This window comes from Lutra lutra, chromosome 15 (assembly GCF_902655055.1).
Source record: "Lutra lutra chromosome 15, mLutLut1.2, whole genome shotgun sequence".
In the NCBI taxonomy this organism is placed as follows: Eukaryota; Metazoa; Chordata; class Mammalia; order Carnivora; family Mustelidae; genus Lutra; species Lutra lutra.
In genome coordinates, this window is record NC_062292.1 from 695390 (window position 1) to 709945 (window position 14556).

Here is a 14556-nt window from a genome sequence, read left to right on the forward strand (position 1 = left end):
GCGGTCCCTCCCGGGCCCGTCGCCTCCAGAGCGGACCCCGACGGCAGCGGCGTGCGCTGGACACTCGCGTCCCCGCCGCGGGCTCGGGGCTGACGACGGGGCTGACGACGGGTGACGTCCCGGGACGACGAGGGGCGGGACTCCCGCGGCGGCGGTTCCGGGGCTCCGAGGCCCTGCGACCGCCGAAGCCGCGCGGCCCCGTCTGCGTCCTCGGGCTGAGCGGGCCGCGACACCCTCGCGCCCAAGTGACGGCCGCGACGGGCTCCGGGCAGCGCCGGCCTCGCCCTCGCAGCGACCGGGACCCACGGACGGCCCAGCCGCGGTCACCGGACCCCGGGGCGCTCCCGGCTGCGGCGCCGCAGGAAGCCCGTTCCCTCCGCGCGGCCTCCACCCGCGACCCCGGCGGACGACCTGGTGTGCGACCGTGAACCGCGGGGGCGTCGGGCCGGGCCGGGCTCCGCTGGACGAAACCCGGGGACCCGCGGACGGGGCGGACACGAGCCGCGAGCGCGGCCTCCCCAAGCGCGGGGTGCGCGGGACTCGGGGTGCGCGGAGGAGCGGCCCGTGCGCGGGACTCGGGGTGCGCGGGACTCGGGGTGCGCGGAGGAGCGGCCCGTGCGCGGGACTCGGGGTGCGCGGAGGAGCGGCCGGTGCGCGGGACTCGGGGTGCGCGGGACTCGGGGTGCGCGGGACTCGGGGTGCGCGGAGGAGCGGCCCGTGCGCGGGACTCGGGGTGCGCGGGACTCGGGGTGCGCGGGACTCGGGGTGCGCGGAGGAGCGGCCCGTGCGCGGGACTCGGGGTGCGCGGAGGAGCGGCCGGTGCGCGACGGCGTCTGCCCGGGAGCGGACGAGGCCCGCGAGGAGACCGGGTCAGAGCGGCGGGACCGCGTCTTCCGAGGAAGCTGTTTAGGGAGCAGCTGCGGCGCCGTTGCCCCAGACGCGGACTCGCGGGCCTATTCCTCAGGTGCTTGGGTTTTTAGGCCATTTCTGTTTCTTAACAAAAGATTTTATTTATTCATTTGACACAGAGCGAGAGAGCGAGAGAGCGAGAGGGGGAGAGGGGGAGAGAGCGCCGGCAGGGGGGCGGCAGAGAGAGGCAGAAGCAGGCTCCCCGCCGAGCAGGGCGCCCGACGCGGGGCTCGATCCCTCGACCCCAGCACCATGACCTGAGCCGAAGGCAGACGCCCCGCATCTGAGCCGCGCGTCCCGCAGGCGCCCGAGGGCGCGTCTGGAGCAAGCGGGGATGTAACTTCATCCTCTTGGGCAGGAACATCCCAGAGTCACGGAGTGTGGACAGTCGTAGGTCTTGGTCCTCTCCCAATGCGGGGCAGGCGGGCCAGTCTGCCAGGGGACATGGGATGTGGGCTCCAGGCCAAGTCGGGGGCGCCTGAGGGCACGGGGACAGAGCAGTGGATCTGGTCAACAGAGACCCCTCTTCAGGGAAGCCGCCCTGGATTCCAGAGTAGATGCAAACTAGAAGGAAAGGCCGGTGACACTCATGAACGTGTGCGCTGGACGCTCACGGGCACAGGCCCTGCCAGGTTCGGTGTGGGGACAGCGAGTCCACTCACCAGAGGGGACAGCGAGTCCGCTCACCGGAGGGAGACAGGCGGGGCTGACGCTGCGGCGGTGCCTGCACGATGCGGTGGGCGCTGAGGCCACGGCGTGGACTTCGGGGGCAGAGCCGGAAGCCTTCACCAGGCGGGGCTGACTCTGTGTGACGGTGAGATCTGTCCCTAGTTCTCCAGCCACCGGATGGACGTCGTAGCCTGGCTGTCAACCCTCACGTCAGCCACACGCTGTGAAACCCGGAGGAGATGGAGTGCGTCCCCCAGAGCAAAGCCGAGGCCGGACTGGACTTTCCCAGGAATCCCCGAGAAGTGACCAGTGCTCCCACTGGCAGGAGTCAAGCAGTTAGAAAGGGATTGGGATTGGGGCCAGCGCTGTCCCCGAGTGATCCCTCAAGGCCTCCTGCAGCAAGAGGGCGGTCGGGGGGTCTCCGCAAAGTGATCCGCAGCCGGCAGACGCTTCTCCCGTCGTTCTATGTACGACCCTGGCTTGCTGTCATCTCCCAGCGAGCACACCTGTCCCTGGGACTGAATCTCCTGGTGGATCGGGATCATGTCTCTATACAGATTCAGCACGTGGGGCCTCCAGGCCCGCCGGGAGGGCTCTCCCTGTCGGAGGACGCTCTGCTGCAGGGCCGCACGTGCTCCCCAGCTTTGCTGCTGGCCTGTGAGCCCCGCTCCATGCGCAGCAGCTTGAGCCCCAGCGCCATGGGGCTCTGGGGTGTCGTGGTCCCAGCGCTCCTCAGCGGCCAGGCGTGGGCGACATTTGGCGGAGGCTTTTCCATGGTCCAGGACAGATGCCTCTTAGCACAGGGCGAAGGGGCAACCCAGTAGGTGGCTCCCCAGTGTCCCAGAGGAAAAACCGCCTGGTCGCCGCTCCCAAGTGGGGTCTCCATAGGCAAATTCAAGTCCGAAGCCAGGCAGGGGTCTACACACGGGTCCAGAGACGGGACGGGCAAAGATCGTGGGGGGAGCGTAACCGGAGCAGGTGGTTGGGTAATGAGAGGAAAAGACTGTGACTCCGGGGTGACATGAGTTGACATTGGGCCCACCTGTATTTCGCACCTTTCGTTCTGAGCCTGTGAGAGGGGGCAGAGTCACCGTCCCCGCAGCCCCAGTGTCGAATCGCGTCGTGTTCTGCCGTGCCCTCTGGGAGCACCGGAAGTTGGCTATGGTCATGCCGCCTATTTTCTTCCCCTCTGCGGCCCACTCCCCCTTTAAAGAAGTCTTTGGGATTCCTGTATCTCTGGTCTCTGAGGAAAGGGCCCTCGGTATACAGGCCACGGCCCCTTATCTCTGGATGATGTCCAGCATGAAGCAGAACAAACCAGAGTCTCCACAAGCCCTGAACTCGCTCCCCGAACCTTCCCCGTCGGTACGCATCACCGCGCCCTGTCCCACACGCTCACACGCATCGGCTTTGCTGATCCATAACTTGTAGTAGTTCGTGTTTTTGAGAGAAAACGGTATTTGACCTGGAAGACCGTAGAACAAGCTGTGGACAGGAAAGGCCGGTGAGGACGCAGGATCAGAGCAGACTCGTGTTCTCAGGTGGAATAAATGTGTGGGGAGAAGAGAGGCGTGGCGGGGGTCTCTGAGGTTCCCCAGAACTGCCCACTGGCCCTCACCCCGCCCTGAAACTCTGAGGAGGAGTTTACACCCCCCACATAAGTTCTGGGAAATTTGAACCCCACTAGCATGTGAGCCAGTGAACTCTTCTCCCTCAGATGGTGTCCAAAGGGGTCCTCGGTCCTGACCTCCTGGCAGGAGGCTGGCAAAGGGCCTGGCAGCTGCCACCCCCCACCCCTTGCTGGGAAAATCGCTGAACTCACGCCCTTCACTCCGTGTGGGTGAATCACACCGCGCGGGACTCCATCGCTCCTGGTGGAGCTGAGAACCTCGGCAGAAACGTCGTATGGTCCCCCTTGCCTCCCCACCCCCACGGACCCTCGGGACACAAGCTGGGCCCTGTGTCCTCTTTCCCACGCGTCTGGAATTCAGTCTTCAGGGTCCGGTTCAACTTCAGGTCTTTCACCTGAAGAGCGGTGACCCTGTGGCCGAGGAGGGTGGCCATCTGCCCTGGGGTCCTCCGTGTCACTCTCTCCCCCACGCGTACAGGGAGGCAGAGAAATCCAGGCAGCTGGGAGAGGAGCAGAGGGACGGAGAGAAGATGAGGTAGGAGAAGGAGTGCTGGGAAACCCAAGGCATCCAAAGAATTTCCTGTTTCTCCAGCAATACCCCGTCTCCCGGCCTCCGAGAGGTGGGAGCCCGACTTCAGGTGGTGCCAGTTAGCAAACCTAGGTGGGCGTCCCATGGACCAACACCACCCCAGCCGTCCATCACTTTTCACTTCCCGACTCTCCTGGGCCCTGCTCACCCTCCCCGCCATTCCCTCAGACACCCAGTAACTTCTGCACAAGTCAAAGGACAGTTCAGCTCGTGCCGGACTCTTCCCTCCTAGTTCAGTCCATTCTGGCCATGTCAGGTAGTGTCTGCTTCTGTTCACCTTTGCCACTTGTCTCTGTGGGTGCCACCAAGACTGTTCTGGCATTTTTGCCAGCGGTGCCAGGTCAGCTGTGCGCAGCAGCCCACATCTGCTGCTTTGAGCCACGTTTGCACACCCTTTCTTTGTGCAACCAACTTAAAAACTGCTAGCGGGCTCTCGTCTCATCTCTGAGAAGTCTGAATTTTCCCTGTTGGATGATTTTTGAATGCAGTCCTGCCACCAAACGCATGATCCATCTTCCCCAGCCTCTGCTGTGTGAAATTTGGTCAGCACGTCTCAGCCTTCTTCCCAGGTGTTAACAGAAATATTCACAGGACACAGACTGTGAGCTTTGTAACCACCAGAAACCATCTTCCAGGATAAGAGACAATTTCTGTCTTAACTCTCAGTTGACTAGAGAATGGAATTACACCTTCCTGACCCCGATCCTTCTGGTGAAGTCAAGTTCAGAGCATTATTACTAAAGGTTCGAGGAAGTCTGGTGCGAGCGTTCCCCATTTTGTTTCCATACGGAATACACACCAGGTGCTCCTGGGGCTTTGGACTCGCAGGCGGATGGACTGCAAACAACTGTCAGACATATGTTTGGTTAAATGAGCTTTAGTGTTTTCCCTTGTGTGTTTGTGTGTGGCTGGGTTGCGGGTCCTGTCCAGCCCGTCCTAAGGAACCATGCGCATCCCCGGGATGGCCCGTGTCTCCTGGAGATTTCTGGGCACGGATTGAACTACGATCCCACTCAGAACTCTGTGTAGGGGCTTGAGGAGCCCCGAGGGGATCACACACTTGGTTTCCCTCCTCCGCCCTTCATCCATTCACTAGGGGAGCCTTTGGCTGGGGGGTGTGGGATTCAGGTGGAAAAAAATCACCGAGGCCATTTGGAAAGTTCTGTGGGCGCCTGGGTGGCTCCGTCACTTGAGCGTCTGCCTTGGGCTCGGGTCGTGATGCCAGGGGTCTGGATCGAGCCCAGCGTCGGGCTTGCTGCTCAGCGGGGAGCCTGCTTCCCCCTCTCCCTCTGCTGCTGCCTCCCTGCTTGTGTGCACTCTGACAAATACATAAAATACAATCTTAAAAAAAATCACAGTAATGAAAAAAAGGGGAAAGGTCTGCGGGGAGTGGGCGAGTGGGGGCCACCCCGACTTCGCCCTGGTGAGGACTTAGGGGCCAGTTTGGGTTTTCTGTCTCTGGGTCTGTGCGGTCGACCTCCTGAAGTCAGCCGTGACCCAGAACTCTGCACCGTCCCTTGCACCCGTCTCCACGCAGCACTGGGCCGGGGGCCAGTCTCCACCTGGAACCACCAGCAGGGACTGGGAGAGCCTGCAGGGCCCGCCTCCCGCCGCCCCTGCCTCTCTCCCGCCGCCCCTGCCTCTCTCCCTCCGCAACCTCGACGCTGGACACCAGGTGGCAGCAAAGCCCCGGCTCACCAGCGCCCGCCAGCGGGTCAGGAAAGGTGTCGTGGCAGATTTTCCGTTCAGAGGGACCGATAGGGCCAGATGAGCAGCTGTAAAGACAGCAGTCGGGGTAGCTGAGCCGTCGCCGGGACGAAAGCTGCCTTTCGTGATGTTTCGTCATGAAACACGCCTGGGGACGGTCCACACAGTGTGGCCCTGGTGTCCGGAGCTGACACCGGATGCTGGCGGTGTGCGAGCACGCAGAGCTAGTGCTTCTCTGACGCCCCTTCTCCCGGCAGCCTGGCCGTTAAACGTGAACATTTCATGAAAATTTGTTGGCCGTGGAGGAGGTCGTTCCACGCGCCTGAGTGAGGTCGCTTCTGACCCACGCCCGCGGGCCCTGCAGTACTCGCGAGCACCCTGGAGGTAGTATGTGGCCCCAGACGGGTGTCAGGATGGGCTTCCTGACCGACAAGGGTTGGCCCGGGAGAAAGACTCCGTCTACTTCTGAGGCAGAGCCTTCAGAGAGCCGATGGCCGACCCCATTGCGTCAGGCTGCATCCCGGAGGAAGGAAAAGGATGCCTGGGGGCAGGCGGCGGCATGTGTGCAAACACGTGCTCTGCTGGGGCCCAGAGCTCCCAAGTCCTGTCTCCCGAAGGCCATACGGTTCTTAGAATTTAACGAGCCCACCCCTCACCCCTGCTCCCCACTCCCACACGTGCTACTACTTCAGCAGGATTTTTTTTAGAGGGCTGTCAGGAGCCGTTCTATTTCCTTTTTTTTTTTCTTTTTAAAAGGTTTTATTTATTTGAGAGAGGGAGAGAGACAGAGGGTGCAAGAGTGCAGAGGGGAGGGAGAGGGAAGGAAACCCGAGCAGACTCTGTGCCGAGCCTGCAGCCAGATGTGGGGCTCGATCCCGCCACCCCATGACCCAAGCTGAAACCAGGCGTCCACTGCCATCCGACTGAGCCGCGCCGCGCCCCAACGAGCCAGCATGTCTCAGCTGAGCTTGTCGCACTTGTAAAAATGATTTTCTTGCTGAGGACGGGTTTTTCAGCTCACTTGAAAGCTATTTATGTCCCTCAGAGATGGTGGGAGGCTACAAAAGGCAGCGGAGAGGAAGCCAGAACGGGAGCGAGCGGGAGAGCCTCTCCTCCTGAGTCTTCATCATCTAAGTGCACATCCGTTCCAAAGGCAGTGGAGAGCTGTAGGTTTACAGAGGCGGAGAAGCCTGATGTTGCCATCTCTGTGGCCATGTTGACTTTCTCATCTGGCAAGGTCTCCCTGTGACTTCAGTGAGACGGAGAACATGGCCCGTGTACTCCATGTGTTCTCCTAAGAGCCGGCTGATTGCTGAGATAAATCCGTGCACTGTTGGGGGTCAGTGGACCGCTTCACCCACAGAAGTGCATTTAGGTTCACCTTCTGATAGTTGTAAGTAGCCTGAAATCCCTCCTTCTCCAGAAAGCCTTCTTGGCTTAATGAATGAGAGCTGGAATCCCACACATGCAAGTTCTACTTTTCTATTTTCACATATTACCTCCCCAGAATCAATTCTTTGCTTACAATGTAAAGCATTTCCTGATAAATTTGAGGATGGATGCTGGGTTTGCTCATAATTTGCATTTTTCCAGTGTCCCCAGAATCACTCTGCTGCATCTCAGCGTGCGAGCAAGGAGGCTGACAAGAAGAACGTCATGGAAATCCACGTATAAAATATAGCAAAAACACGGCCTCTGTGCTTTATGACTTACACAGTGATGCCAGGTCCTTCTATCGAACTTGACCTTTGCAGAGACCACATGTTTTAACTGGGAAACTGAGGCTTGGAAAGACAGAGTAGGGCATTGGTACAGGACACTCATCTGTCCAAGGTCGAGGTCTACCCTGAGCCGCAAGGCATAACCTGCTGAAGCGGGCGGGCGCGGGCATGTGTGCGGCAGCTCCGGGAAGACAGCGACTGGGACGCGGGCCGGCGAGGAGAGACGGCTTGCAGGACGGGCCTCTCGGTGAACAAGGCACCGCATAATTCCAAGCCTCAACCCGGCGAGTGACGCACGTTCACCCTGATGGCAGAGCTGGAGGGACTCTACTGCTGGGAGGGAGGGGCTGAGAATCTTCCTGTGGCTCAGGGCAGCTCTAGCGGCTGCAGAAGCTCCAGGTCCCACCATGCATCAAGTGCGAAAGGGCAGCCGTCGCCTCAGAGATGCGTGTGGAGGACCGAGGGCCTCCTCCCACTCAGGAGCCTCTGCAGGTGGTGCGGGGCCAGCCCGCGCGCACGGACCTGGGGCGCCCCGGCAGTTCTGGGCAGTCAAGGGGGTGCGTGCTGCGCAGGTGCGAGCCGGGGCGCAGGTCCGGGGACCGGCGGACGCAGAAGAGAGCGGCTCTCCGGGGAGGCCGGCCGCCGAGGTCCCCCCGCATCCACCTCGCTCTGCGCTCTGGCCCCAGCGCGTGCGCTCGCCCCGCATGGAGAGCTGGAGGAGTCTGCGCTGCCCGGCAGGCTGCGCGGGCACCTTTTGCAAGGGGACTCCCGAGCCCTGATGACTGTAAGCTGCGGGTCGCACGCAGCACGCAGCCAGGGCAAACGGTGACTGTCACCCCGTTTAAAGCTGCGGCCTCGCAATGACTTTGGGCGCGGGGTGCTGGGCGCACAAGGCTCAGGAGGTGGTTGTGTACGAGCAGGAGCTGCATCGGTCTGGAGGGTCCCTGGAGTTCCCAGGGTGGCGGGGGTGGGGCACCGTTGTGCGCATGCGTTGCGCCCGCTCAGGAGGGAGAAACCCAGACCAGGGCAGGTGCCTGGTCCGCAAAGGTGAGGTCGCAGGTGTGCGCTCTCGGCGGGATCAGAGCGTCTGCTTCAGTCCAATTCCTTGGTCCATGACGTCCGAGCCTTGCTTGGGCGGCGTGAACCGTTCCAGATGTGGCATCATTAGGTCCTGGGTTCCCGTTCGTAATGACTGCGGGTGGAGATGTGAACTGTGTCAAGACAGGTTAGAACCAAGCGGAAAATTGTATCTTGGTTACTTCGTCATAATGTTTCCTCCACTGTCTCCTCTGTTTTCTGAATTTTAAATGTGGTTTTACTGATCTTTTTTCCCTGAATATCAAACTTAGCAAGCTTATTGTAGAACAAGAGGAATCTTATTTATGAAAAGCCATACGAACGCTCTCCAAATTCAAGGGACCCAGTGACAGTGATGGGGAGACTGGAGGGGGAGCAGGTCTTTCGTTTCTCCGGCTCTGAGCAAACTGCGGGACACTGATATGGACCAGATTCTCCTTCCACTCCAGGTTCTCCTCCTCGGTCGTGTGGTAAAATGGGGTTGGGGAGTGTGAAAGCCGCCCCCATGCTGGGGGCTCGGCAGACCTGGCTTGAAAGTCTGGCTCTCTGTTGCTGGGATGAGTGAGTTGACGTCCTTCTTAAAGCTTTCTGGGTCTGTGCTTCTGTCTCTGTAGAGCGGGGGATGGTAATACCTAATTTGTGGGGCTGTTGCAAGATCCAAGGGAGGTGACAACTGTCCAACACCTGGCACTTTGCAGGTAGAGAAGCTCCATAGGAAGGACCCGATGTCCCAACTGATCAGAGTTGCTAGATGCTATACGGCGGCCCGGCCCTGTGACCTAGCGGAAGAATTCCCGCCCTCCTGTGAGCTCCTTGTGTTTGGGCGGGAGGTGCGTGTCCTCCACCCGCTGGTCACCTCTGCGCAGTCAACTCATCACCTGCCCTCTTAGCAGCACGAAGGCTGAGCTGGGAAGAATTCCCTTCTCTCTTGCACACTCTTCCTGGGCTGCAAGATGCGTACTTATTTTTCCCTCTGGACACGGGCACCTCCATGTTTAACAAAGCCTGGTTGTTGCCTGTTTAGAATATGGTCTTTTGGAGGGGCGGGGGGTGGGAGGTTGGGGGAGCCAGGTGGTGAGTATTGGAGAGGGCACAGATTGCATGGAGCCCTGAGTGTGGTGCAAAAACAATGAATACTGTTATGCTGAAAAGAAATAAAAATTAAAAAAAAAATTTCTGTGTTCTGGGGAGAAGCAGCAGCACCGGAGAGCCTCAGGGGCTTCACGGAGCTGCCCAATCCCAAGGGATGGCTGCTCTCAGCGCCCCTGCCCTGCAAACGGCTTGTCTTGGTGGTGTGCTGAATTCGGGCCACTCCTTTTCTGGACCTTTTGGAAAGGAAGAGTCCTGAGAGACACTTTCAAAACTAGCCCCGGAAGGTTAGGAAAAGAGAGCGATCACATTTTCAGAAAGGGTGTGAAAGTCCAGGGGCAACGTAGATGTTCAACCTCCATTTTATTGAGAGTAAACTGAGTAACTAAGTTCCAAGAACAGGGAATCCGTCTAAGGGAGGCTCACGGTCTCCCCCCCTTGCACAGGCACTCCAACCCTCCAAGTGTCAGACAAAATGACTTTTAAAGTGACCGTTTCAGTAGAATCCCAAAGATTCTAGAGATACAAGATACAGTCTCTTGCTGTCACAGGCGGTGCGTTTTTCTTTCTGCAAAAAACAGTTCTCTTTTTTTTTCTTGAAAGGTTTACTTATTTAGCTTTTCAAAAAATATCTCTGAGTACCTAGTATCTAACTGGGACTATGCGGCTGACGTACTTGTGCTACCTCACACCGCGTTGGACCTGAATATCCTTGTCTTCTCTTTGTTTCTTCAGGGTGACTTCCTTGGAGTGTGAATTTCCTATTGATCCATGCTTTGCATTAACAATGCAGAATGACTGAGCCAGGTTAGCTTGGACAGGCAGTAAATAAGGACACTGCTTTTGATATGCCCATTGGCATTAACAATGATCATTTTTTTACTGTTTTTTTTTTTTTTTCCCCCCCAAAGCATCATTTCACTTCCTACACAGGTCTAGAATGGCTGGAAGAAAGCAGGGTGTGCTGTCTTGAAGTCGGCGGGGCTCAGGTCCTGGGTGGCACTGAGATCTCAATCAGGTGTCTGTTTTTGTTTTCTTCACTGTGCTGTGTCCTCTTTTTTTTTTCCCACCTTGAGTCGAGGGACGTGTTCAGCCATTGGCTTAGATTCATATCATCCCTCTGCTTTGACACCTCCAACTATTTCCTTGAAGACAACCGTACAGAGGGAGGGGTGGTGGGTTTGGGGTGATGGTGTGAACTTGGGCCGTGACTCAAAGCAGACCAGCACCGTGCCAGGGAGGAACCAGGTCTAGTACCGTGGGGTGCGGGCTTCTGCGCCGGCTCTCCCACTCATGGTGCTGCCTGCAGGAGGAAGCGTGAAAGAAAGGGGGAGAGTCTTACACACACAACCGAGGGAAAAGCCCGTAGGAAGGGGCCTAAGCAGGGCGGACTTCTACAAGTTGCTGTAGTTGCATTTGAAATGTGTAAGCCTGACGATTCACAGACCTGTACCCTGGGGGCAACTAATATATTGTATGTTAATAAAAATAATTAAAAGAAAAGAAAAGAAGAGAAAAGGCTTCTGAAATCTTGCTTGGATCCAGAAATTCTCACCCTATGGAGGAGTTGATTCAATATTAAAAAATTAACCGTCTCCTCTGATTGTCTTACTGCATTTACTCGTGCTTGTTTATCTCTCTATGTGTTTCAAAAGGGTCTGGTGCAAGTTGGCTTTTCTCCAGAAGAGAGAATGGACAATTACAAAGAGCCAGGCCCCTCTCCCCTGGGACAAGGTGGCGGTGAGCTTTCCCGAAGAAGCGTGTAGACAGGGCTGCGGAGCTCTCACTAGCTAACACTGAGAAATCAGAGAGCTGCAGGCAGGGAGGCAAGCTCTTGACACCGGCCACGTTCAAAATCCATTTCTTAAAAGTAGGTTTTATTTACTCGTTTGAGAGAGAATGATGGTGGGGAGGGAACCCCAAGGAGACCCTGTGCTAAGTGCAGAGCCCTGCATGGGGCTTGGTCTCGCAACCCCGAGACCGTGACCTGAGCCCAAACCGAGAATCAGATGCTTAACTGAGTGAGCCACCCAGATGCCCCTCAAAATCCATTTCTTAAAGGATGTTGAGTATTTTGAAATGGACACAGAGGTAAGTTCCTATGGGACAAAAATATAAGAAATGAACATCAGGCTAGTTTTAGAAGCAGGGCAATTAATTTGCGAGTTTAAGGAGAGCTGGGATACAGTGTTGCCATTTCTGCTGGAGTTAGGAAAGTGTGTTCTGTGTTCTCTCAAGGCAGAAGAGTGTGTCATCTCTGAGTGGATGCTGTTGTCAGGACTTCTAGCCTTGCTGGAAGAAACACGCCCTTTCTGAGCCCAGGGATGGTCTCTGGTTGACGCAGAAGACTTTGTCCTTGACCTTGGCTTTGTCCTGTTCAAAAATCTTAGTTATGCCTCAGTTGAAGAAGGAGACATTTTATAATCCAGCAGATGAGACAAAGCTCCGTGGATCCTCGTGGCAGTGATGGCAGGACAGAGGCTGGAGAATAGTTTCCGTGGCCTGGAATAGCAGGCCTGAAACCAGCAGGATGAAGTTAGAACTTCACAGATTTAAGAAAAGCAATGATTCAGATATAGAACGTGAACTGTTTCTGGGAAAAGATCTGGGAGTAACCGATACAGCGGCTGAAGAGATCAGAGAATTCAGAGATGAGCAGGGGGCCTGGGCAGAGCGAGGGGACGTGGGGAAATGAAGGCAGAGGACCTCGCCGCCTGCCTGCACCCCTACCGTGGGGGAGGGCGTGGTGAGCCACAGGGTGGGCAGAGCAGCCCTCCAGGAGGTCAGCGGGCTCCAGAGCAAACAAAACACAGAAAGGAGGGGCAGAGAAGGGCCAGGGGGACAAGGGAGTTGTTCATACAGAGGCAGGACTGACGAGCAGCAGGTGGCACCAGGGACCAGAAGGGTTCCCCGCCCCCTCGCCTCCCCGGCCTGCACCCTCTGCTCCAGCAGGCCTCCCCTGAGCCCGTGAACGGCAGCCACCACCCTTGTCCCTTCGTTCCCCTCCCCACACTGTGCTGCTCTTCTCCTCAGAGCACGGGTCAGCGGCCGAACAGCGACGTCCCTGTCTCTGCGCTGTCTCTGTGTCTCAGTGGGACTCCGCAGAGGGGGCTGGGCTGTGGCCTTGGCCTGCAGGTTCACCCTCTGGGCCTGTTTCTTTCCCGGTGTGTAACCTCAGGCATGTTCGGCAACCTCTCTGGACTCCATCCCCTCATGTATAACATGGTGTATGTGTGTGTCTGTGTGTGTGCGTGTGGATATGCATGTGTGTATGCTTGTGTGCACATGTGTGTGTGCACGCGTGTGTATGTGTTTGTGTATTAGTGTGTATATGTGTATGTATGTGTGTGTATATGTGTGTCTCTCTGTGTGTATGTGTGTATATGTTGTGCATGTGTGTGTGTGTGTATGTGTGATAATTGTACCTCCTCACGGGGAGGTTGTGAGCATTAAATGTTATGTGGGAACTTGCCCCAGATCAGAGCTCTTCAAGAATGGAAGGGCCATTGTGGGGTTGGGGAGGTAGGAGCTCGGGGCCCTGGAGATGCTGGAAGAGGGGCTGCTGGCCCCTGGTTAGGGTGTGGGGTGCAGAGCGTCTCTGCTTAGGCTAGAATGGTGGGTCTTCAAGGTGCTTTGCCACTCCTGAGTCAGGAAGTGACCTGATGAGGTGACAAAGGCCATCACTGGGCAGGAGGCGCAGATCCCCTGAGTTGGGTGCCAGGTGGGATGCCCTTGGGTACCCATGAAGAAGCAGCTCTGGGAGCTGGAGAAGCCGACTTGGCAAGCAGGTGGGCACCAGGTGGGCTCTGGGGGTCATGAGGCCAGAAGCCCAAGGTGCCTTAGTTATCGTTGGGGCCGAGAGGGTTCACTGTCCTTCTAGTGTGAAAGGGACATTTCTCACTATATATATAGGGCCTTTCTCCTATAGAGACTCACAAAACAGGAAACGCCCTCGAACAGGGAGCAGGCTGGGTGCTGGGGAACTGCACCATGTGGCAGAAGTCCGTGGCCCCTCACTGCTGAACGACCTCCTCCCAGGGAGCTCCAGGCGCCAAGAGAACAGCCTCGTCCTGCAGGCCTGGCTCACGCCGTGAGTTTGCGCTCTGTCCCCAGCCAGCAGCCTCTGCCTTTGCTGTTTCTTCCTCTCCCTGTCGTCCCGGTGGGTGATGTGCACTTTCTCTCCGTGGGCCACACTTGAGGGCTGGCACGAGGTGACACGGTCCTCATTGCAACCTTATTGGTCTTGGAACACTCTTGAGAGTCCCGGAGTAGCAACAAAAATGGCGGCTGCCGTGTTTGACGACACACCGGGTGCCCAGCCCCGCGCCTGACCGTCTGCTAGACTCGTTCTTTTCACCTCACATCCCGGAGGAAGGCAGATTTCCGTCTGTGAGTGGGTTACCTGAGGCCAGTAAATGTTTGGCACCTTCCTGGCTCCCTTTCCTCGCTCGCCTCCGTTTCCCTCCGTTTCCCTCGTCCTCCATCCTCTTCTCTTTTTGAGGCTGCTTCTAGCTTACAAGTGTTTCTTTTCTTTCCACACTGTTCCCCAGATACCTTGGGAAACACTCCCTCCTTCACTTACTTCCTGTTTTCCCTTTTAATTTATGTAGCTCATTTTTGGAAACCGCCCCCCAAATTCTTGGTATTATTAGTAAATACGTGGATATTGCTACCAATGTATCTGTGTAGAGGAAGGGAAAATTCTAGATCTGAGGGGATAAGAGATGACTGGGGCAGTCAGGTCTGAAGTCCCGGGAGTCGTTCCGGAAGATCCACTCAAGCTTTCAGGTCTCTCCGGGTCCACCTCTCCCGAAACGGGCTTCACTCTGGGGCACTGGAATTCAGGGAGTGACGACACCCAGGGATGGGTTGTGAGCCATGACCTGGGAGACAGACGGATGATTCACTAAGAAAAGCTCATGCCCTCAAGGAATTCTCAACCCAATTTTACTCATTATTGAAAATCATTTCTTCCTGTTCTCTCCGTAGTTCACACTCATCCACCACCTCCTCCATGGAATGGTTTTTCTTTTTGTAAGCGTGTACTATTTCAGCTGCATTTTGAGTGGAAATAGTTTTTTTTTTTTTTTGGCAGGTGGTTTTGGAACCTAGCCACGCTTTATAAGAATAATTCTCTAGGGAAATGTCTTTTTGGTAAAGCTGAT